The sequence below is a fragment of the Tamandua tetradactyla genome, chromosome 2, assembly GCF_023851605.1.
Source record: "Tamandua tetradactyla isolate mTamTet1 chromosome 2, mTamTet1.pri, whole genome shotgun sequence".
NCBI classification, from domain to species: Eukaryota; Metazoa; Chordata; class Mammalia; order Pilosa; family Myrmecophagidae; genus Tamandua; species Tamandua tetradactyla.
Window position 1 is genome coordinate 155920676 of NC_135328.1, and position 24407 is coordinate 155945082.

General features: G+C 37.9%; 1 long non-coding RNA gene across 1 annotated transcript in view; it reads right to left on the reverse strand.

Moving 5' to 3' along the window:
- LOC143674134 (uncharacterized) overlaps positions 1-8612 on the reverse strand; it is a 109763-nt gene extending 101151 nt beyond the window's left edge. Inside the window, exon 1 of the long non-coding RNA XR_013170879.1 lies at positions 8379-8612. This is a non-coding gene — a long non-coding RNA (uncharacterized LOC143674134). The remainder of the gene's footprint in view (positions 1-8378) is intronic.
- Between the last annotated feature and the right edge of the window lie 15795 nt (positions 8613-24407).

The window sequence follows — 24407 nt, forward strand, 5'->3', positions numbered from 1 at the left end:
ACTATCAAGCTCTGACACACTGCTCAATTGTCAGTACAAATAGGCAATGCATTTCCATGGACAATGAATATCCATACAAGCCTTAATTCAGCCTGTGACTGCTTTGTATGATCCCAGTTTTCCACTACACTGTACGAAGTTATATGGCTACTGTTGTCCAGGCAATTGCTTGCCTGTGAGCTGATCCATAACTATAACAGACAGAGTCTTCTGGTATACTGCCACATCCATCAATGGTGGGTATAGATATAGCCACTTTGGGAAGATCAGCAAAGAGGGACAAGTGTTACTCTTCCACAAAGGAAACTGTTCCTAAGATAGTATGCATTTCTGCATATAGCACATTTGTTTATCCACTCATTTGTTGATGGGCATTTGTATTCTTTCCATGTTTTGGTGAATGTGAATAATGCTGCTGTGAACATCAGTGTGCAAATGTGTGTAGCCACTGCTTTCAGCTCTTCTGGGTATATATCAAGGAGTGCTATTGCTGAGTCATAGGAAAACTTGATATTTCATTTCCTAAGGAACCACCAAGCTGTCTTCATAGCAGCTGTTCCATTACTCATTCTCACCAGCAGTGAATAAAACACCCAATTTCTGCATACCATCTCCAACATTTGTGGTTTCTTGTTTTATTTTTTTATTAAAAATAGCAGCCATTCTTATAGGTGTGAGGTGATATCACATTGTAGTTTTGATCTGCATTTCCCTTATAGCTAATGAAAATGAGAATCTCTTCATGTGCCTTTGAGCCATCTGTATTTTCCTCTTCAGGAAAATGCTTATTCATACCTTTAGCCCATTTCATAATTGGGTTATTTGTTCTTTTGTTGCTCAATTCTATGATTTCTTTATGTAAAAGGATTTCAAACCTTTGTCCAATGTGAGATTTCCAAATGTTCTCTCCCATTGAGTTGGCTGTCTCTTCATCTTTTTGACTAAGTCTTTGAGATGCAGAAATATTTGTTTTTGAGAAGTTCCCATTTATTTATTTTTTTCTTTTGTTGCTTGTGCTTTGGGTGTAAAGTTTAGAAAACTACCCCTTATTACTAGGTCTTAAAGATGTTTCTCTACCTTTTCTTCTAGACGCTTTATGGTGCTTGTTCTTGTATTTAGCTGTTTGATCCATTTTGAGTTAATTTATGTATTGGGTATAAGGTAAGGGTTCTCTTTCATTCTTTGGCTATTGATATCCAGTTCTCCCATGCCCATTTATTGAAAAGACTATTTTGTCCCAGTCCAGGGGACTTGGGGGCCTTGCCAAAAGTCAGTTGGCCAGAGATTTGGTGGTCTATTTCTGCCCTCTTGATTCAATTCCATTTGTCAATACTTCTACCTCTGTGCATACCATGCAGTTTTGACCACTGTGGTTTTATAATAAATTTCAAACTAAGGAAGTGTTAATCCTCCCACTTCATTCTTCTTTTTTAAGATGCTTTTAGCTATTCAGGGTCTCTTTCTCTTCCAGATGAATGTGGTAACTAGCTTTTCTAAGTCTTCAAAGTAGGTTGTTGGAATTTTGATTGGTACAGCATTGAATCTGTAGATTAGTTTGGGGAGAATTGGCATCTTAACTATATTTAACATTCCTATCCATGAGTAGGGAATGTCTTTCCACCTATTTAGCTCTTTGATTTTTTTTTAGCAATGTTTTTTAGTTTTCTGTGTACAAGTCCTTTACATACCTAGTTAAGTTTATTCCTAGGTACTTGACTCTTCTAGTTGCTATTTTGAATGGAACTTTTTCCTTTACTGACTCCTCAGTTAGGTCATGGCTTGTGTATAGAAATGTTACTGAGTTTTGCACATTAATTTCATATCCCAAAAAATTGCTGAGTTTGTTTATTAATGTAAGTAACTCTGTTGTAGATTTCTCAGGATTTTTCAAGTACAGTATCATGTTATCTGCAAATAATGAAAATTTTAATTCTTCCTTTCCAATTTGGATGCCTTTTATTTCTTTTCCCTGCTTGATTGCTCCAGTTAGAACTTTTAGCACAATGTTGAGTAACAGTGGTGACCGAGGGCATTTTTGTCTCACTCCTGATCTTAGAGGGAAAGCTTTCAGTCTCTCTCCACTGAGCAAAATGCTGGCTACTAGTTTTTCATATATGCCCTTTATTACATTGAGGAAGTTACCTTTGATTCCTAACTTTTGAAGTGTTTTTTGTTTTGAAAAGGATGTTGAATTTTGTTGAATGCTTTTTCAGCATCAATTGAGATGGTCATGTGGTTCTTATCTTTCAATTTGTTAATGTGCTGTATTACATTAATTAATTTCCTTGTGTGTACTGTCCTTGCATTTATTGTATAAACTCCACTTGGTTCTGGTGCATAATTCTTTTAATGTGTTGTTGGATTCAATTTGCTAGTATTTTGTTCAGAAGTTTTGTATCTATGTTCATTAGGGAGATTGGCCTGTAGTTTTCCTTTCTTATAGCATCTTTACCTTGTTTTGATATTAAAATGATATTAGCTTCATAAAAAGAGTTAGGTAATGTTCCTTTTTCCTCAATTTTTGGGCAGAAAAAGTTTGAGCAGGATTATTGTTAGCTCTTTTTGAAATGCTTCATAAAATTCTGCTGTGAAGCCACCTGGCCCTGGGCTTTTCTTTGTAGTAATATTTTTGATGACTGACTGAATCTCTTTACTTGTGATTGGTTTGTTGAGATCTTCTATTTCTTCTTAAGTCAGTGTATCTTGTTTCTGTGTTGCAGGAATTTGTGCATTTCATCTAAGTTGCCTGGCTTGGTGGCGTATAGTAGTTCACACTATCCTCTTATGATTTCTTTAGGGTCTGCGGTAATGCACCCTTCTCATTTCTGATTTTGTTTATTTGCAATCTCTTCATTTTTTCTTTTGTCAGTCTTGCTGTTGGCCCATCAATTTTATTGATTTTCTCAAAGAATCAACTTTTGGTTTGATTGATTCTTTCTATTGTTCTTCTTATTCATGTCACTCTGTTTTAACTTTTGTTATTTCTCTTCTTCTATTTACTATGGGGTTAGTTTACTGTGCTTTCTGAAGTTCCTGCAGGTGAACAGTCAAGTCCTTGATTTGTGCTCTTTCTTGTGTTTAAATATAGACATTTGGGGCAATAAGTTTCTCTCTCAGCACAGTCTTTGCCACATTCCCTAAGTTCTGATATGTCATATTCTTATTTTCATTCATCTCCAGATAACTACTGATTTCTCTAGCAATTTATTCTTTGACCCCCTGGTGGTTTGAGAGTGTGTTATTTAATCTCCATACATTTGTGTAAGTTCCTGTGTTTTGCTGGTATTGCTATCCAGCTGCTGAGTCAGCTCAAGCAATGGTTCAAACAGGGTCAGATGGGGCAGTGGGAGATTTATGAAAAAATACAACATATAGTTTAAGAGAAAGTGGGGGCTGGGCAGTTGGTTGCCTGACTGGTGGCAACCTACCTCAAGAAGCCAGCACAACTTTTATTTTATACTGTTTAACAATAGAATATCAGATAAGGTAGTGCAGTACATGAGAATGTGCTTGATGTAATGAATAGGGATAAAAAACTTTCTTGAGAACAGAATGAACATTAATTAGCCTGTTTGAAGCTGCAGAGGCAGAAATTTCCCACCGTAAGACTGGATTATATAAGGTGCAGCCCTGGCCAGACCTCATCACATAGAAGATCAAGGGGCTGTGCCTCCAAGGTTATTCTGATGTGGATTTGCCAGCAGTCAGAGGCCTGTTGCATGAAAAACCTGCCCTGGGCCTCAACATTTCCCTTTTCTTATTCTTTAAGAAGAGTCCCAAGTTTTTTCTTGATGGCCCCTTTGTGACAGTGCCTGTCTTAGGTTGTTCCTCCTTTAAGGAATCTTACCTGTCTTTGACTAACCAGTCATCTCTGAGGCCAAGCAGCAAGGTAAGAGCTGTGCAAGTGAGAGAGGGGCACTGCCCCCTGAGAGGGTCTGATCATGCCCTCTTTATATTTGTAGTACTGGCATGACAGAGGTCAAGGCAGCAGTCTTAAATTTGGATTCATGTTTCCTTCTTTGGAAACATTTCCAGATTATGCATAAAAGACAAAAGAGAAGAATTAACATCGCTATCAAGCTAATAGTAAATTTTCTTAATGTTTTCAGCCATGTTAGTAAGTGATCCCATTCATAACATCAGTGCCTTCTAATAATTTTAGAAGTTAAGTGTGCTGATGAATTGTTGTTCTGTTTAGAAAATTTGGAGTTCTCCACACCAGAGAACTGAAGAGAAGAGAATAAACCAAGTATAATTAAGCACAAAAAATATATATATATAGCAGAATGCTTTAGCATGTTGAATGGATTAAAGCCTTGCAAATTATTTAATAATTCTTTGGCAAATTCTTTAAGATCAATTATATCAACATGTATTTTTTTGTATACCTAGAATAGAAGAGCATAATTGTTGAAAATCAAGGCTCACATTGTTATTGAACCATATACCAGCCAGATGATTTTGAACTTGTGACCAATTCCACTTGGATTCATTATAAGGTAAAGCAGTTAAACATATGCTGTGATATTCTGGATGACATAAGAGCTCCTCTCTAAATTTAAGAGCTTGGAGTTGATCTCCAAGCTGAACCATAACAGATTCCAATGCATTTAGTTTAGCATCAAATTTAGTATTTAAATCCAGCTGAGTTTGAAAGGCTACAGAAATATTGTGGACCAAATCTCTAATAGTATTAGCATTTTTGAATACTTTGACTTAAGGCCAGGGCAGATACAGTAGCAGTGGTTATCAAAGTTACTAAAGATAATATACCAGCTATAATTAACCCTACTACTCTTTTTGAATGAGTAGGTTCAGAATGTAGTTCTTTTATACTTGTAGTCCTGGACTATAGGACTGGGGACCACTGAAATTAACTGGCAGCATGATAAAAGCAGGCTGATGAACTATAAGAATATTTTGGCCAGCATTATGTACAGATAGGCAATTTGTTAAATTGCAATTAAAAAAGTAATAATGAACATGCCATTTTTTCATGTTACAATTAAATTCCCAGCAAGGATTACATAAGGAGGGTTAACACATGCAGTTGCATTAAATAAATTACAGCAATAATTCCCTCTTTTAGTATAGTAATTACCTTTTTTGCATAATCCATTATTGCTATGATAAGACAGTTGAATAAGCTGAGATGCTACAGTTAATCTCCACAGATCCTTTTGAAAATGTCCATCTTTAGTTGTAAGTATATTAGCAACAAATCCTCCCAGTTACTGAGGGCTGGAATGGGAAAAGAAATTATTTAAATTGTGTGTCCAATCTAACACCATGAAGGTGTCACCACTTAAACTGATATGTTCTGAGGCAAAGGGTTGAACACACTCAACCCATGGAGGATGCTGGTCAAGAACAGTATGTGTACTATTGGCACAATAAGGAAAAGGGGGGTTTGGTAAGGAATCCAAGTGGTATCATCCATAAATCCTTTGTTTTACCCACTTGGAGAATTTTATCATAATCACCAGAATTAGCAAAATTAAAAAGTTGAGCTCCCCCGATTGCCATAACTAAAAGACATCCGTTAATAGTTCTAGAAGAAAAACATAAAGGCCAAAATACTGAACTTCCTGTATAGTTGATTATTCCATGTTCATATTCAGTGGAACCCACTGAGTGATCTCTCAAAAGCTGGATGTTATCTACAAAAACAGGTTCATTTCAAGAACCAGGAGATTCTGTGGGAGGAAAGGGAACATAAGCCCAATGGCAAGCTCCTGAAACCAAGCCCACCTGAAGGGTTAACAAAGAACAGTAAACTATAAAAAACACCTTTGGATTAGAAGATTGACCATTTGATAGTAAAATTATAGCAGTATCTTGGGTAAGTTTTTTTATTTGACCCCATGTCATAGCAGGTGCAGAAGAGGTATTAGTCCTCAGCTGGTGGCGGTGTTTCCGCTGGTTCTGAGTGGTCAGCATCAACTCCTTCATCTGTGTTATCAATGCCCAGTCTACTGCTCTAGATTTGTCTCACCCAGTGTTCTAGGACTCAAAATGGTTGCTTTGCACCTTCTGGAAAAAACACAAACATAACCTCTTCCCCACATTAAAGCAAGATCAGGTCCCTTTCATTGGCCTGTCTGAAAATCTTTCCATCATACTAATACTGTGGAATGTGTGAGTGTTCTTCTGGAAATGAGATTTAGCTGATGTGAGGGAGTTTTTAAGATTTAAAAAATTTAAAGTATAAAGGGCTAAAGTTAATTTTCATTGAGGGAAGGTAAGGTATTCTCCTCCTTTTTTATTTTTTATAGCACTAATTTAAGAGAATAATGAGCTCTATTTTTAATTTTTGTAGGTAGTTTTTGTGATATTTTTATACAATAGTGACCAAATTCTAATCAGCTTATGTGACTGGGCACAGTTTGGTCCTTTGGGCCAAACTCTCAGCTAGGGACCAAGAGGAACTTCCTGGGAGCCAGATGTCTTTATCAAAGTACACCTCCTTTCAGGAGGATAGCCAGTCCTTCCAGTTAGAGTGCACATTCTAACTGTTTCTTACCAAGGTCATGCAATAGCAACATCAGTTGCATGCAATGGCAACATCAGGTGAACAGAACAGACTCCACAACTGTATCTTTCCCTTACATTCAGTCCTTAGAATCTGATCTGTTCATGATGCAAACCATGGTCATTTTGGGGAGTAAATTTAGTTTATACACATATATATTACATAAATACAGAACAAAGCATTAGAATATTTTGGCTAAAAGGAATTTAGGTATTTACATGATTTGAACATTCTTTAGCCTGTAACAGATCCACTTATAGCAATATTACTTTAGATTAAGAGATTTTTTAAAACAATGTGATGATTTATTTTTCTTACACAGTTAAGGACATGATAAAAGTTAACATTAAGTTGTTCTGATAAAACACAGACTGTCAGCTTTTTATACTAATTACTCAGAGAAGACTTTTATAACTTTTCACTAGAACAGGCCAAGAGTCCAAGAAAACTTTGTCACTTTAACAGAGAGAGAGCTAAACTTTAGTTTTGCATTATTAAATTTTATAGATAGACCCATTAAATTTTTCTTGACTTTGACCATAATTTCCATTTCCACAAATCTTCAACAACTTGTTTTGACTTTGTCTTATATTTTTTCTTATTTTGTAACTGCTATTCATTTTATCTTAGGACAAAACTACTTGCCTTTTCCTATTGATAAAACCACATCTTTATATCCCTCATACTCAAGTCATTACTTCAAGCAAACATTTCATCACATACAATTACCATCAAAATCAAATTTGTTAGAATAATGTTAAATACTTAAAATACTTTAATGCATATATGAAACATCAAATTGTAATTTTAAACAAGAATTTTCACTTTTTTAAAGTTTTTTTAATATTTATGAATAGGAGCTAAACTAATGGCCAGTTTTCAACTTGCTGTTTGTTAAGGACCTGAGTTAACAAAAGGAGATAGAACTACCATTCCCATCCCTTGCCACAAGATTTTATTTGAAGCATTGGTATAAATTTCAGTAGAAAAATTATTTAGAGCAAACCAAGGCAACTTAACTAAACTCTTTGAGTCAGAACTGCATACCCCTTAGGGGACCAATCCACTACAATTCCATAGGAACCATTAATGATTTCTGACTATTTTGTTCACCATGGCATTGTCCCCATTGAATATTTTCTGACTAAGGTGTATATGAATTTTTTATATAAAGACACCTTATTAGGAACAGGCTCAGAAATTAATTTCTCTTTATCTTGCTCTGCTAATGGTATGACAAAGAAGCAATCTTCCAAATCTATCACAATGATAAACCAGTTTTCAGAAATCATAACTTGTGTGGTCAAGCCAGGTTGTAATGACCCCATAGGTTGAATTACAGCATTAACTTTTTCAAATCAGTTGACATTTCCCACTTTCCTGATTTCTTTTTTATAATAAATACTGGAGAAATCTAAGGACTATAATATTCTTCTATATGTCCTGCTTTAAACTCTTCTTCAACTGAGTTAGAGCCTCTAATTTTTCTTTAGATAAGGGCCATTGCTCAACCTACACAGGCTCATTTGTTTCCCAAGTTAAAGCTATGGGTTGGGGTGTAATGTCAGCAGTGGTCCGAATTATATATTTGGATAGCTGAGATAAAGTAAAAGTACATAATGGGGGTATGTTTAAGATTAACAGTCTCATATCTGTTTTTTAATTTTTCTCTTACTTTTGCCCAAGTTTGAGGATTAACTGTACTTTCTTCTGGAAACCATGGGCAACAATTCTGTCCATGACTAAGAAAAGTTTCTAACTGAGACTGAGAAAAATTTTGTGCCTCTAGTGGACAGCATGGATTTGTAGAAGTTCCCTCTGCTGATATCTCCAATTCATTCCTTACCTTTTTGTAGCTCTTAGTAGCTCTTTGTAGTATTTGTAGTGGATGTTCCTGGAGCATTTCCTCACTTTACCCTATCAGGTCCCTGTTCAGGTGCCAATTGCCAAGTCCAGCTTGAGCAATGTTCAAACAGGATCAGAAGGGGCAGTGGGAGATTTATGAAAAACACAACACAGAGTTTAAGAGAAAGTCGGGTTAGGGGGTTCTTTGCCTGACTGATGGTAACCAAACCCAAGAGGCTAGTGCAAGTTTATTTTATACTGTTTAACAATAGAATATCAGATAAGGCAGTGCAGTACATGAGAATGTGCTTAATGTAATGAATAGGGATACAGAACTTTTTCTTGAGGACGAAGTGAACATTAATTAGCCTGTTTGAAGCTGCAGAGGCAGAAATTTCCCACGGTAAGGCCAGATTAGATAAGGCACAGCCCAGGCTGAACCTCACCACACAGGAGACCAAGGCTCTGTGCCTCCATGGTTATTCTGATGTGGCTTTGCCAGCAGTCAGAGGCTTTCTTCATGAAAAACCTGACCTGGGTCCCAACATCCAATTTCATTACATTGTGATCAAAGTGCTTTGAATAATTTTAATGTTTTAAAATTTAGAAAGACCTGTTTTGTGCCCCAACATATGATCTATCCTGGAGAATGTTCCATGAGCACTAGAGAAGAATGTATATCCTGGTGTTTTGGGGTATAATGACCAATTTATGTCTATTAGGTCTAATTCATTTGTCAAGTTGTTTAACTTCCCTATTACCTTGTTGATCATCTGTCTGGTTCTCTATCTATAGAGTAGAGTGGTATATTGAGGTCTCCTACTATTATTGTTGAAATATCTGTCACTCCCTTCAATTTTGCCAATGTCTGTCTCATGTACTTTGGAGCTCCTTGACTGGGAGCGTAAACGTTTATGATTGTTATTTCTTCTTGCTGAAACTATTATTAATATACAGTGTCCTTCTTTGTCTGTTATGATACCTTTACATTTAAGGTCTATTTTTCCAATATTATTATAGCTACTCCTGCTTTCTTTTGGTTACACTTTGTGTGGTTACTGCATTTTTAGGCTGTTTGCACCAACCAGAGAGTCTCTGACTCCCTGCCTCTCAGCTACTCAGCCTTTGCAACCAGAACAATCCCATGTGATGCAGAAGACCCTCCAAGGTCACCCATACCCTGGAATCACCAACCCAGTCACTCTCCCATCCCCTCTCTAGCCATTCCTTGGAGCACTGCTAAACTTGCCCCATCCTTTCACTTTAAATCTACTTGTATCCTTGTGTCTAAGATGAATTTTTTTGTAAGCAGTATATAACTGCATTATATTTTTTAATCCTTTCTGCCAATCTGTATCTTTTAGTTGGCAAGTTTCATCTGTTAACATTCAAAGTTATTACTGAAAAGGCATTTCACGAATCCACAATCTTATCTTTGGGATTTTATTTGTCAGATCTATATACTCTTCAATTCTGTGCAGTCCTCCAGACTTCCCTCTCCTGTCTTTTTCTTCAGCTCTCAGAACTCCCTTTAGTATTTCTTGTAGGACTGGTCTCTTGATGACAAATTCTTTCAGGATTGGTTTGTGCAAATTGTAATCTCTCCCTCATCTTTGAAGGATAATTTGCCTGGGTACAGAATTCTTGGCTGGAAGTCTTTCTCTTTCAGGATCTTAAATATATCATACCACTGCCTTCTTGCCTCCATAGTGTCAGTTGAGTAGTCTGAACTCAGTCTTATGTGGTTACCCTTGTACGTAAAAGATTGTTTTTCTCTTGGTGCTTTCATGATTTTCTGCTTCTTTTCAGCATTGACAAATTGATTAGTATATGTCGTAGGAAGGCCTATTTGGATTTATTGGAGTTTGTTTGACTTCTTTGATATACATACTTATGCCCCTTATAAGATTTAAGAAGTTTTCCCCATTATATCCTCAACTTATCTTCCTAATCTTTACTCATCTCTTCTCCTTCTGGGACACCAATGACTCTTATATTTGTGCACTTTTCTTTGTCCATCCTTTCCCTGAGCTCCAATCCAAAATTTTTCCTTTTTTTTTTTGTTATTTGTTTTTTGAGTGTTCAAATTCAGTTGTCTTGCCCTCTATGTCATTAGCTATCCTACTGATTTTATTTAGTGGAATTATATGAACATCTTTGATTAGATATTCCCATGTCTGTGTCTCCTCTGGGGTTTTATTTTGGTCATTAGACTGGGCTATATCTTTCTGCATCATATGCTTAGTGATCATCTGCTGTCTTTGTGGCATGTAAATATCTTAATAGGTTTACTTTGTAAGTTGATTTCCTTCAGTAATCTAAAGACTTGCATTTGCAGGATGGATGTGGAGCTGGATGCTGGGCATTGTACAGGACACAACAGTGTGGTGATGCATTGCAGTGCATGTATAGGCATAAGTTGGAGATGCTACACTGATAACTGTGAGCATGGGCATCCAGCAATGGGGAGGATATGGTTGTTTAGGGGTACGTGTCTGGGGATGGGGCCCCGGTGTGTGCTGGTCTAGGGTGCAGGGCCCTTTGGGCACATGCACAGAGCTCATGGCAGCAGGTTGGTGCTGTGTCTGCTTGGGCTGGAAGCAGATGTGGCCCAAATGTACAGGTTAGCACTCGCCCAGAGGTGGGGGCATGACTGAGTGTCTTTGCCTATGCACTGATCTGAGGGCTGTAAATTGATGTACAGGCACAGAGTTTAGGGTGGTAGAGTGGGGTTGCATGACTTTATAGTTTGGGAATGGGTGTAGCTTGGGTATGGAGGTACGCACCCACAGTTTTTCTGCATTGGCAACTGCCTCCAGGGGGTAAGGAGCAGGAGGTAGGGCTTGGGAGGGGTGGGGTGAGTCTGCACTTGTGCAGGAGAGGTGGGTTAGGCTGAGGCAGATGTGTGCACACTGAGAATCCAGAAGGTGGCTATGATGCCTGGAAAGAGTGGAGCCAAGAAAAAGGTGTTCTCAATGTTCCCCTAGGTTGATTCAGAAAGAGACGAGACACTGCATAGGCCCTTGGGAAGGTGGGACTGCCACTTTCTAAAGCTGAGGGATGAATAACTTTCAGACTTTGAAATTCCATGGTGTTTGCCCTGCAGAATTTACACCTGTGTTCTTTCCAATTTCTCCCTATGGAAATGAAAACCTGTATCCTGCGAATATCCTCCTTTGCATATTGGCACCAGACAACTGGTTTTGAAATTCATAGGTCCACAGTAAGAAGAGTATTTTTTTGCACCTTAATATTGTTTAAGGTGATGTGTGCAGTTGCCAAGTTGACAAGGGGTGGACATGTGGTAGTTAGATTCAGTTGTCAACTTGGCCAGGTGAAGATGCCTAGTTATACTGCTGTGGACATGAGCCAATGGCATGTGAACCTCATCTGTTCCCAATTACATTTCAATCATCTAAGAGACATGCCTGCTGCAACAAATGATGTTTGACTTAATTGACTGGTACTTAAATGAGAGAGTGCAATGTAGCACAGCCCAAGCAGCTTGGCATATCTCATCTCCTCACTCGCAGCTCAGTCCAGGCCTTCAGAGATGCAGAAAGGAATCACCCTGGGGAAAGTTGTTGGGACTCAGAGGCCTAGAGAGAAGGCCAGCAGAGATTATTCTGAGCCTTCTCATGTAAGAAAGACCCTCAGATGGAAGTTAGCTGCCTTTCCTCTGAAGAACTAATGAAATAAATTCCTATTTATTTCATTATTGTAATGGATGAGACTGTGTCCTTGACTGCCTGTAGATCACTTGTATTGGCATTCGCTGTCCCCACAGCCTATCATGCTCCATCTTCTGTCCTCCCTAAGGGAAAATTTCCCATTCCCTGGACATAACCAAATACAATGCTTTGGACAAAGAATACCATAAGCCCAGGGGCCGTAAGTTCTAAGGGTTCAGGGCCCAGCTACTCTTTTATGATAAATCAGTGATAATATGACTGTGATGGTTTGAAAGGATGTATGGACCCTAGAAAAGCCATGTTTTAATCAAAATCCCATTTTATAAGTCCCCTTATATTAAAAGCCAATCCATCTCTGCTGTGTAGCATTCCAGCAGCTAGCAAACTAGAACAACACTTATGGTTGCATGTAACCTTTTGATTATGTTGTTTCCATGGAGATATGACCCCACCCATTCAATGTGTCTTCATCCACTTAATGGAGTATTTTAAAATGGAGACATTTTGGAGAAAGCAGAGTTGCTTGAAGAGCTGATACAAAGAACAGAAAGATGAAACCAAGTGACAGATGCTTACAGACAGAAAAAGGCCACCAGGAGATGTTAAGCTAAGAGGTGAAATCCAGTTTGCCTGAAGAAGCTAAGAGAGGACCCAGGAGTCAGAAGCTGAAACCAAAAGCTTGGAGAGAAGGACAGCAGATGTTGTCACATGCCTTCCCATGTGACACAGAAGCCAGGAATACAGTTGGACGTTCTTAAGTGAAGGTATCCTCTTGATGATGTTTGAATTTGCACCTTTTAGTGGTCTTAGAATGGTAAATTTGTAACCTAATGAATCTTCTTTGTAAAGGCCAATCCATTTCTGGTATATCTCATTCCAGCTGCTTTAGCAAACTGAAGCAGATTTTGGTACCAGAGCAGTGGGGTGCTGTGATTTGCAAACACCAAAAATGTTCAACAGCTTTGTAAATGGATAAGGGGAAGATTCTGGAAGAATTGTGAGGCGCTTGATAGAGAAAGCCTAGATTGCTTTGATGAGACTATTGGTGGAAATATGAACTCTAAAGATACTTCTGATGAGGTCTTATGCAGAAATGATGAATTTGTCATTGCAAACTGAAATAGAGGTGACCCTCATTTTAAAGAGGCAGAGAATTTGGCAAAATTGAGAGCATTGATGTTGGATGGGAGGTAGGATTTGAAAGCAATGAGCAGGGATACTTAGCTTTAGACATTTCTAAACTAAATGTGGAAAATGTAGCTTGATTTCTCCTTGCAGATTATAGTAAAATCTGACAGGAAACAGATAAGCTGAGAATTAACTGTTGGGTACAAAGAAACCATAAATTGGTAGCTTGGAAAATTCTGAGCATTGGAAAATGAATGCCTAGAGAGTAGTGACCCATGTGAGGATTTAGTCAACCATGAAATCAGTCAGCCATTTCAGCACAAGCTGGAATTAAGAATGAAGTTTTTCAGAAAGAAGTTGTGGAAAGTTCTATTGTCTGATGGTTGTGATCCCTGTATACTGTATGGAAAACTAACAAGAGTGTCAAGGGACCTGTATGAACAAAACCCCTGCCAGTCTGAACTAAAGGGGACAAATTAAAGGAAAAATGACTTCAAAAGCAGAACAATGGAAGCTAAGGAGTGGAGCCAGGAAATCCTGGATGAGGAAAGTGGATTCATCCATGCATGTGAGTTTTACCCAGAGTCAGAGGGTGGGCAAAAAAGTGTTGCCACCTCAATCTTCAAAGAGGGCAGATCACAAAACCCAGGGATTTGGATTTGGCATCAACCCCACTCTTCAGAAGGGGCTGAACATGTGCATGGTATAGAGTCCATGTGCCACCCAGAGGCTTGAAGAAGGTATGGTCAAGAACAAGGTGTTCTCCCCAGTGCTCTTCAATGTTACAACCATCACCCCAGTGTTTGCAGAGAGCAAGGATACTGCATAATCTCTTGGCAGTGATGGGCTACTGCTTTCTCAAGCCCTAGGGTTAAACACCATTCTATAAGTGACTCTTATAGTATTAAATCTAATTAAGTATGCCTTGTGGGTTTTCAGAATTGTTTGGATCAGATGACCCATTTTCTTTCCAATTTCTGCCAATGGAAATGGGAATGTTTATCCTATGACTGTCCCTCCTAACAAAGTTATATTGGCAGTAGGTAACTTGTTCTAAGTTTCACAGGTTCACAGCCAGAAGAGAATTTTGCCTTCGGACAGATAATGCTTGCAGCTGCTTTTGATGAGACTTTGTAATGCTTTCTACTTTGCATTGTATCTGTGTTGTTACTGAAATGATTTAAGGCTTTTGTGATATTGTGATGGAATGAATATACTTTGTATATAGAAAGAACATGCCTTTTGGGGGTCCAGAGGGTGGAATGTGCTGCTTTGAAACTGTTATGTACTCCAGCAAAGTCATTTCTTCTCACCCAATCTGGTGGGGGCAGATCTATTGTTGGGTGGGACACTTTGATTAGGTTATTTCCATGGAGATGTGAGTTACCTAATTGTGGAGTGGACCTTTTAATTAGTTTTTTCCACAGAGATGTGACCCACCCAAGTGGGTTGGGACCTTTTGATTAGGCTGTTTCCCTGTAGATGTAACCCTACTCATTCAAGGTGGGTAACAATCAGCTTACTGGAGTCCTTTAGGAGGGAACCATTTTGGAGAAAGCTCAAACAAAAATATTTGGAATCTCTTAGAGAGCTGGCACAGAGAGCACAGATATGAAATCAAGTGACAAACATTTGGAGATGCAGAAGAAAAAGACCCCAAATATGCCAGAAACTGAGAGCCATTTCCAACCAGAAATCAGGATAAAAGGGCAGTAGACATTGCCATGTGCCTTCATATGTGACAGAGAAACCCCAGATGCAATTGGCATTTCTGGAGTAAATTAACCTTTTTTGGTGCCTCAATTTGGACATTTTCATGGCCTTAGAATTGTAACTAGCAACTTAAATCCCCTTTATAAAAGGCAATTCATTTGTTATATCACATTTCAGTACCTTTAGCAAACTGAAAACACTCAACAAACTTTTCTTAACTTTGACCTTAATTTCCTTTTTCATGAAACTTTTGTAACTTACTACATTTACTCAGATTTTGTTCTACTTATTCTTTTACCTCTTAATTAAAAACACATCATTTATACCTTTTATAATTAAGCTACCAAAATAACTTTCAAAACTTTTCAAGCAAACATTTCACAACATACAATTACCATCAAAATTAAATCTGTCAGGGTGGGGATGGGGACTCAGTAGGCATAGTTCTTGCCTGCCATGCCAGAGACCCAGGCTCAATTTCCAGTGCCTACCATGCAAAACAAACATACAAACAAAAAAAACCTCAAAAAAATTTAAACCTGTCAGAATAATGTTAAATACTTAAAACAGTTTAGTCAACGTGCATTTTTGAAACAGCAATATACAATATTTAACAGAATTTGTACTTCTTCCAAGTGTTATAATCATCATGCAATTTTTTTATTTCTTTATTAACTAAAAAAAATTTAACAAACCAAAGAAAACACCAACATATATAATCAGTAATTCACAATATCATCACTTAGTTGCATATTCATCATTTCTTAGAACATTTTCATCAATTCAGAAAAAGAAATAAAAAGACAATAGAAAAAGAAATAAAATGAAAACAGAAAAGGAAAAAAATTATACCTGCCATACCCAATACCCCTCACTTTCAATGATCACTAGCATTTCAAACTAAATTTATTTTAGCATCTGTTCCCCCTATTATTTATTTTTATTCCATGTATTCTACTCATTTGTTGACAAGGTAGATAAAAGGAGCATCAGACACAAGGTTTTCGCAATCACACAGTCATATCGTGGAAGCTATATCATTATTCAATCATCCTCAAGAAACATGGCTACTGGAACACAGCTCTATATTTTCAGGCAGTTCCCTCCAGCCTCTCCATTACATCTTGGATAACAAGGTGATATCTACTTAATGTGTAAGAATAACCTCCAGGGTAACCTCTCGACTCTGGAACCTCTCAGCCATTGACACTTGGTCTCATTTCATTCTTCCCCCCTTTTTTTGAGAAGGTTTTCTCAGTCCCTTGATGCTAAGTCTCAGCTCATTCTAGGGTTCTTCTCAATCCCTTGATGCTGAATCATTCCAGGATCTCTGTCCAATGTTGCCAGGAAGGCCCACACACCTGGGAGTTCTGTCCTGTCCTGACCCGCGGGACAGTCGAACCTGGACCTGAGGGAGGGAGCGAGAACAAATGGGACAAAAGACACAGAGAATGGAGACAAGTCAGGATTCTGATCAAGTCTCAATTTATTGAGGGCAAATCCAGGGTATTTATCCAGCGGGACAGGGGAAGTGCCTTGTATCAGGCGTTTAGCAGGTGATAGGCATTGCACGGTGGCTAGGCCAATCTGCAGAAACTAAGATAGCAAAAGTGGCTCAGCCAAGGCTCATCAGCAGATTTCTGGGCAGAGCAGAACAGACATGAGAAAATAGAAACTTTACTTGAGATAAAAACTTAACTTGAGTTAGTATCCAAGATGGTGTTGGACCACAAGGTGGTCAGCAGATGGCGTCAGACACCAAGATGATGGCCGGCACACTGCTGGTGCCATAAACGGCTCCCCACACTGTCCCATGTAGAGAGGGGCAGGGTGGTGAGACTGCTCATCGTGTTGGCTGGAGAGAGGGGCCACATCTGAGCAACAAAAGAGGCTCTCTTGGGGGTGACTCTTAGGCCTAAATTTTAAGTAGACTTGACCTATCCTTTGTGGGATTAAGTTTCATATGAACAAACCCCAAGACTGGGGGCTCAGCCTATAGCTTTGGTTGTCCACACTGCTTGTGAGAATATCAAGAACTCAACTTGGGGAAGTTGAATTTCTCCCCATTCTCACCATTCCCCAAAGGGCACTTTGCAAATACTTTTCCACTTACTGATCGAATCACTCCGGGATTCATCGGGGCATCACTCTGGACAAACCAACAAAATTTCATGTCCTACCTGAGATTCCAAGTACTTATGGTGTTCAATCAAATTATCTACATAAGTTATATTAGGAAATGCACTACTCAAAATATAAATTTTGTACCAAATAAACATTTTTTCCTTTAGTCTCACACATAAGGTGACATTTTAAAATATTAATTACCATCTATTTTTAGCACCCTGCAATAATGACATTCCTTTGTTCTTCCTCATGCAAAAGCATTTTTAAATTTTGTACATTTAGTCACCATTATTATACATTCTAGGTATTCCTAGATTATACCATCCCAATCTTTAACATCTATCTTTCTTTCTGATTCCATTCATGCCCCAACCCTTCTCCCTCGATCATTTTCACATGCAGCTTCATTCAGTGTTTTAACATAATTGTATTACAGTTAGGTAGTATTGTGCTGTCCATTTCTGAGTTTTTGTATCCAGTCCTGTTGCACAGTCTCTATCCCTTCAACTCCAATTACCGAATATCTTACTCTATTTCTGTCTCCTGATTGTCTTGTTACCAACAAAATATTCCAAATTTATTCACTAATGTCAGCTCATATCAGTGAGACCATACAATATTTGCCCTGTTGTTGTTGGCTAGTCTCACTCAGCATAATGTTCTCAAGGCCCATCCATGTTGTTACATACTTAATAACTTTATTCTGTCTTAAAGCATCTCTTCATGTGCCTTTTGTCCATCTGTATTTCCCCTTCAGAGAAGTGTCTTTTCAAGTCTTTTTCCCATTTTGTAATTGGATTGGCTGTCTTTTTGTTGTTGAGTTGAACAATCTCTTTATAAATTCTGGATACTAGACCTTTATCTCAAATATCATTTCCAAATATTGTCTCCCATTGTGTAGGCTGTCTTTTTACTTTCTTGATCAAGTTCTTTGATGTGCAAAAGTGTTTAATTTTGAGGAGTTCACGTTTATTTATTTATTTATTTATTTATTTCTTCAGTGCTCTTGCTTTGGGTATAAGGTCTATAGAACTGCCTCCAATTATAGGATTATAAGATATGTCCCTACATTTTCCTCTAACTGTTTTACGGTCTTAGACCTAATGTTTAGATCTTTGATCCATTTTGAGTTAACTTTTGTATAGGGTGTGAGACATGGGTCCTCTTTCATTCTTTTGTATATGGATATCCAGTTCTCTAGGCACCTTTATTGAAGAGACTGTTTTGACCCAAATGAGTTGGCTTGACTGCCTTATCAAAGATCAAATGTCCATAGATGAGAGGGTCTATATCTGAGCACTCTATTCTATTCCATTGGTCAATATATCTATCTTTATGCCAGTACCATGCTGTTTTAACTACTGTGGCTTCATAATATGCCTTAAAGTCAGGCAGCATGAGACCTCCAGCTTCGTTTTTTTTCCTTGAGATACTTTTAGCAATTCGGGGCACCCTGCCCTTCCAGATAAATTTGCTTACTGGTTTTTCTATTTCTGAAAAGTAAGTTGTTGGGATTTTGATTGATATTGTACTGAATCTGTAAATCAATTTAGATAGAATTGACATCTAAACTATATTTAGTCTTCCAATCCATGAACACGGTATGCCCTTCCATCTATTTAGGTCTTATGTGATTTCTCTTAACAATTTATTGTAGTTTTCTTTATATAGGTCTTTTGTCTCTTTAGTTAAATTTATTCCTAAGTATCTTATTCTTTTATTTGCAATTGTAAATGGAATTCATTTCTTGATTTCCCCCTCAGATTGTCCATTACTAGTGTATAGGAACACTACAGATTTTTGTATGTTGATCTTGTAACCTGCCACTTTGCTGTACTCATTTATTAGATCTAGTAGTTTTGCTGTGGATTTTTCAGGGTTTTCGATGTATGGTATCATATCATCTGTAAACAGTGATAGTTTTACTTCTTCCTTTCCAATTTTGATGCCTTGTATTTCTTTTTCTTGTCTAATTGCTCTGGCTAGAACTTCCAACATGATGTTGAATAACAGTGGTGATAGTGGACATCCTTGTCTTGTTCCTGATCTTAGGGGGAAAGTTTTCAAATTTTCCCCATTGAGGATGATATTAGCAGTGGGTTTTTCATATATTCCCTTTATCATTTTAAGGAAGTTCCCTTGTATTCCTATTCTTTGAAGAGTTTTCAACAGGAAAGAATGTTGAATTTTGTCAAATGCCTTCTCTGCATCAATCGAGGTGATCATGTGATTTTTCTGCTTTGATTTGTTGATATGGTGTATTACATTAATTGATTTTCTTATGTTGAACCATCCTTGCATAGCTGGGATGAATCCTACTTGGTCATGAGGTATAATTCTTTTAATGTGTTGCTGAATTTGATTTACTAGAATTTTGTTGAGGATTTTTGCATCTATATTCCTTAGAGAGATTCGTCTGTAGTTTTCTTTTTTTGTAATATCTTTGTCTGGCTTTGGTAGAAGGGTGATGTTGGCTTTATAGAATGCATTAGGTAGCTTTCCCTCCTCTTTGATTTTTTTGAAGGGTTTGAGCAGGATTGGTACTAATTCTTTCTGGAATGTTTGGTAGAATTCACATGTGAAGCCATCTGGTCCTGGACTTTTCTTTTTGGGAAGCTTTCTAATGACTGATTCGACTTCTTTACTTTTGATTGCTTTGTTGAGGTCGTCTATTCCTTCTCAAGTCAAAGTTGGTTGTTCATGCCTGTCTAGGAAGTTGTCCATTTCATCTAAATTGTTGTATTTATTAGCATAAAGTTGTTCATAGTATCCTGTTATTACCTCCTTTACATTATGCAATCTTTAAATGTTTGAACAACAACAAAAAAATTTTAACAAAAGGAATCTTATTTGATTTGTGATTTCTTTTTTTTTTTTTTTCACATGGGCAGGCACTGGGAATCAAACCCGGGTCCTCGGACATGGCAGGCAAGCACTCTTACCTGCTGAGCCACTGTGGCCCGCCCGATTTGTGATTTCTTTTACAAAATAAATTTAATTGCAATATGGTCTTGACATTTAAAGTCTCATTCTTAATTTATACCATGTCCAGACAGCATTACAATAGTAAATTAATTTTTCACTTAAGAGGGTTCCCCTCCAAATTTAGACCAATTATTCAAAGTTCAACTTAAAGGAGATATAGCTGCCATATCCTAAGAGTTTCCCATTGCTAGGCAGCACCAACAAAAATCACAAAGACAATACATCAATACAGGAGTTTTTCTAACTTGATAGATTTTCCAAGTAAATACAGCATGAATAGGCTGAAAAAGTGAGAGCAATCAGGTTAGAAGATAAACAGAATACACTTACCTACCACGGAGAATATCTTAACTTTAAAATTACTATCACACAACTGTGCCTAGTGTCTGTCTGCAGCAGAAACCTCGCCCAGAACCTCTAGCCTCAGTCCTCCAGGGAATTACCTGGGCAGCTGCCATGCCTAGAGCAGGGGCTTCCAGGAAAACTCCTACGGCTGATGGGGCACAGATTAGGGCTGTGTCTCAGAGCCCCTTGCTTTCTCATACCAGCAAGTTAATACTTTCAAATTCTCATCTACATGGTACAGCCTTTATTTAATGCATTTTAAAAGTCTACTTGGGCTACCTGCATGTGTATTTCTAACTACAACTCTTCTTTTAGTCTGCAGATTTCTCTGTATTGCTCTATATGCCTCTGCTATAGCTGACTGTACTGTGCACAAGAGCAAACTGACAGCAGCAGAATTATGTCTACCATTCTCAATATGCAGTCTATTCCCTCTGGTATTTTCAGGGCATACTTGAATTTATGTGGAGGTTCACAACAGTCAAGCAAGTGGGTGAACCCTCCCCACATCAAGGAAGCAGCCTACCTGGGATTACTCCCACAGACTTGAGGATTTTTCTTTTCAATTTTTTCCTTTAAGCAGTGAACTGCAGCTTTGGCCACCATGCCTTTTTCCATAGTTGATTGCATGGCTCCTAACAAATGCCAGGCAACAGCCATGGCAGCCTAGCTGCTTTACCTTTCTTATAGAAGTCTAACTGTCCAACTGTTCTGTGGCCTGCTGCAGATGCCCTAACAATCCACCCAGGGAATGTAAGCACAGGCCATTGTGGGATTCCCTTCAAAGAGTTTCCCTTCCCAGTATTCATGCCATCCATGGCTGGGGATTTTTTTAGTCTCCTGACTGGCTTGCTAAATGTTCCAACCCAATTTAGCCTCAAGACCAAAGAACACACCTGGTAGGAAGTTATCCATGAGATTAATTTGGGACTTACAATCAGGAGAAGACTTCCCAAAGATGACCAGTTGGGAAATGGAAGTCAATGCTCCATGCAAAAAAAAAAAAAAGAGAAAGAGAGGAGTGTCATAGGAGCAGCTTATAAATATTTAGGTCCACAAGGTGTGACAACAGAGTTTCTGCAGAGTTTCACAAGATTTTATTAGGGGTGGGGAGTTTTGCATTCTTTTCCCCCTGAAGGGGTGTGTTGACCTTTAATCCTGGCCATGTAGGTGGCTGCATGCACTGACTTGTTCTCATAATGGAGCAGGTAGAGGGCCTGGGCCCTGGACCCTCACACAGATGCATTGTTTTTAAACCTCAGAAGTCATATAACATCTTTGTCCATATTCTATTGATCAGAATAAGGTCACATATTTCAATTCACATTCAACAGGAGGAGATTAGACAAAGATGTGTATACTGGTAGGCAGAGTTCTTTGGAAGCCAAGTAGAGGCTGATCACTACATAAACTAAAACCCCTTAATCTGATTCTCAATATAGTGAATAGCCATTGAAGGGTTTTAAACCAGAGGATAATGATAACTAATTTTCATTGAATTTCAAAGCTATTATGCTGTAGACTGGGAAATGAAGCCAACAAGGGAAGTTACTTTCTGAAAACCACATCACCAGAAGCCAACCCTGTCTTGAGTTGAGCTCCCTACTGCTTCCCATATTTGTTTGTAATTCTTTCATTTCTAAATTCATTTATTAGACAAAGAATTTTTATGTACATATGTTGCTTTCTGTAGAAACAGAGCTCGAAGGATATTAAGGAATGATGAGAAAAAAGAAAGGAAGAAAGAAAGAGACACAGACGGGCTCAGGGGGTCTGAAGCTTGAGTTTACTTCAGTCAGACTTCAGACAACTTTATTTTCAACCAGATCTTAGTTATATACCACAGGATGTCAATAGATATGCAGGTATTTCCTGAGGGAGCAAGATTCTTATCTCACAGTGTTCTTCATACTTAACATAACTGTTTTGGGTAAACATTCTCTTCCTCCCAGACTGCTCTACATAACAATCGCCACAGTTTACCGCTGCCATCCCGAGGCCAGCAGCTTGAAACAAATTCTGTAGGTCTTGCTTTAAACTCTTGGCTTCTACATTTCCCCCTTTTTATTTTATAAGCCGAGGAAAACAAGAATCACCTTTTTAGGGTGACTATAAACAGAGGTGACCGCACCTGTCTTAGGTTGCCCTTAGGCTCTGAAGGGTCTTACCTGTCATTGGCTGCCAGTCAAGCTCTCTGACTTTTGTTTCAGGAGGGAGCCAACGAGTTTCTGCAATAATCACCTTTTTCTTTGTTGTTAAACACAGCTGAGGAGGAAGCGAAGTATAAACAGCCCCAAACCTAAGATTTTTTAGCTCTTGGGTAAGTGATTGTGTAACATTACTTCCATAGGCTATATGTAGATTATTCTAATTTACATTCTAATACCCCTTTTTTGTAATTCTAAGATATCAGGACTTAAACTATCTGAAAGCCTCAAAAGATGCCTATTCCCTTTTCCCATTCTATTTCAAACAAGCCATATGTTAAAAGAGGGTAATACAAAAACTGTTCTTATTCCTTTTACACTTTAAACTTTGTAAAAAATTTAAATTATACATTTGATCTCCAATATGAACCAATGTCATTTCTATATCATTTAGTCCATTATTAGTTTGCTCATCAATGAGATTGTCTATGCCACAGTTCATTGGTGTTTTTCTAACAATGCTGCATCTGTATAGTTTGTTGCAATGCTGTTCCAGTGACTGCAGCCACTGTGATGCTTCCAATGATTCCAATGACAGATGCAATAATGAATCCAATTAGTCTATTAGTCCTTTTTAGATATTCTTTTGCCAAATGGATCAGTATATGTGTTTCTGGAGAGGATTGCAAAGATCTTGACATCTGCACCAACAGCCAAACACCTCTTCTCCTTGCTGCTATAATCGTCTCATTTTCCTGCAACATAAATGCTTGGGGACAAGTGAATAGAGAATAATTTTCACAATTAGAAGTTTGATTTCTTATATGCATATGAACTTTACCAAGTATATATGGATCTCTAATACATATTTGTATATAGTGCTTATGGCTGCTAAAGAGAAGTTATAGTTACTAGAATTCACTATGAAAATTGTTCCCAGTCCTAGGAAAAATTTTCTGTCAATTTCTTTCACTAATGCTATATTTATCATCCCATGAATTTGGCACAAGTTATCCTCCATGAATTAAACCCTGATTTAGCTTGCCTGTCCATATAGTCTCAGTTATCTTCAACCCCACAGGGGAATCTTACAATTCCATAGGAATCATTAATTATGATAACTGCTCGATCCATATGACATGACTGCCATCCATTCCAACTTTCTTTCCCACCTAACAGGCAAGTATCCTTTGTATCCAGAGTTAAGCATATAGGTCTTTCTAAAAATGGAATTAAATTTGAAACCAGTTTTCTTCTTACTGGACCTGGGAATCCTAAACTTGTATTTAGGTTATTTTGGTAAAGTTGGATTGGCCCATGTTAGGGCTCACAGATAATCCCAGTAAGTATAAATATATCCCTGTCCTTCAGCAATCAAAATTGTATGTCCTGTAGTATACATTACCCATTTAGTTATTTTTTGTCCAGGTCGATATATCTGGGTTTTATTCTCTTCGAGGGAATCCAAACTGAAGTTCCGCCATCTGCAATGACAAGAGCAATTCCCCTACCCCACACCTTTACCATTCCTGGTTTCCATAAATCATCTTTAACATCTTTCCAATAGATTGGCTGCAGCTGCAGTTCTGTTTGGGATATATCATTTTTCTTTTCCAAATTGCTAAAATGTTGTTCTGCTGGAGTCTGTGATGAATTATCATAAATGTTTAAAAAATTTAGAGTAAACAATGCCTTTGCTAATTGATCTTTAGGAGTACTTATTTTCATAACATCATCCTCCTGATCATCATCTCCCCCTTTTTGTTTTAAAAGCATAGACTTTAGCGTCCGGTTTGCTCGTTCAATAATTCCTTGCCCTGAGGGATTGTGTGGAATTCCTGTAATATGAGTAATATTAAAAGTTGTACAAAATTTATGAAATTGTTTTCCTGT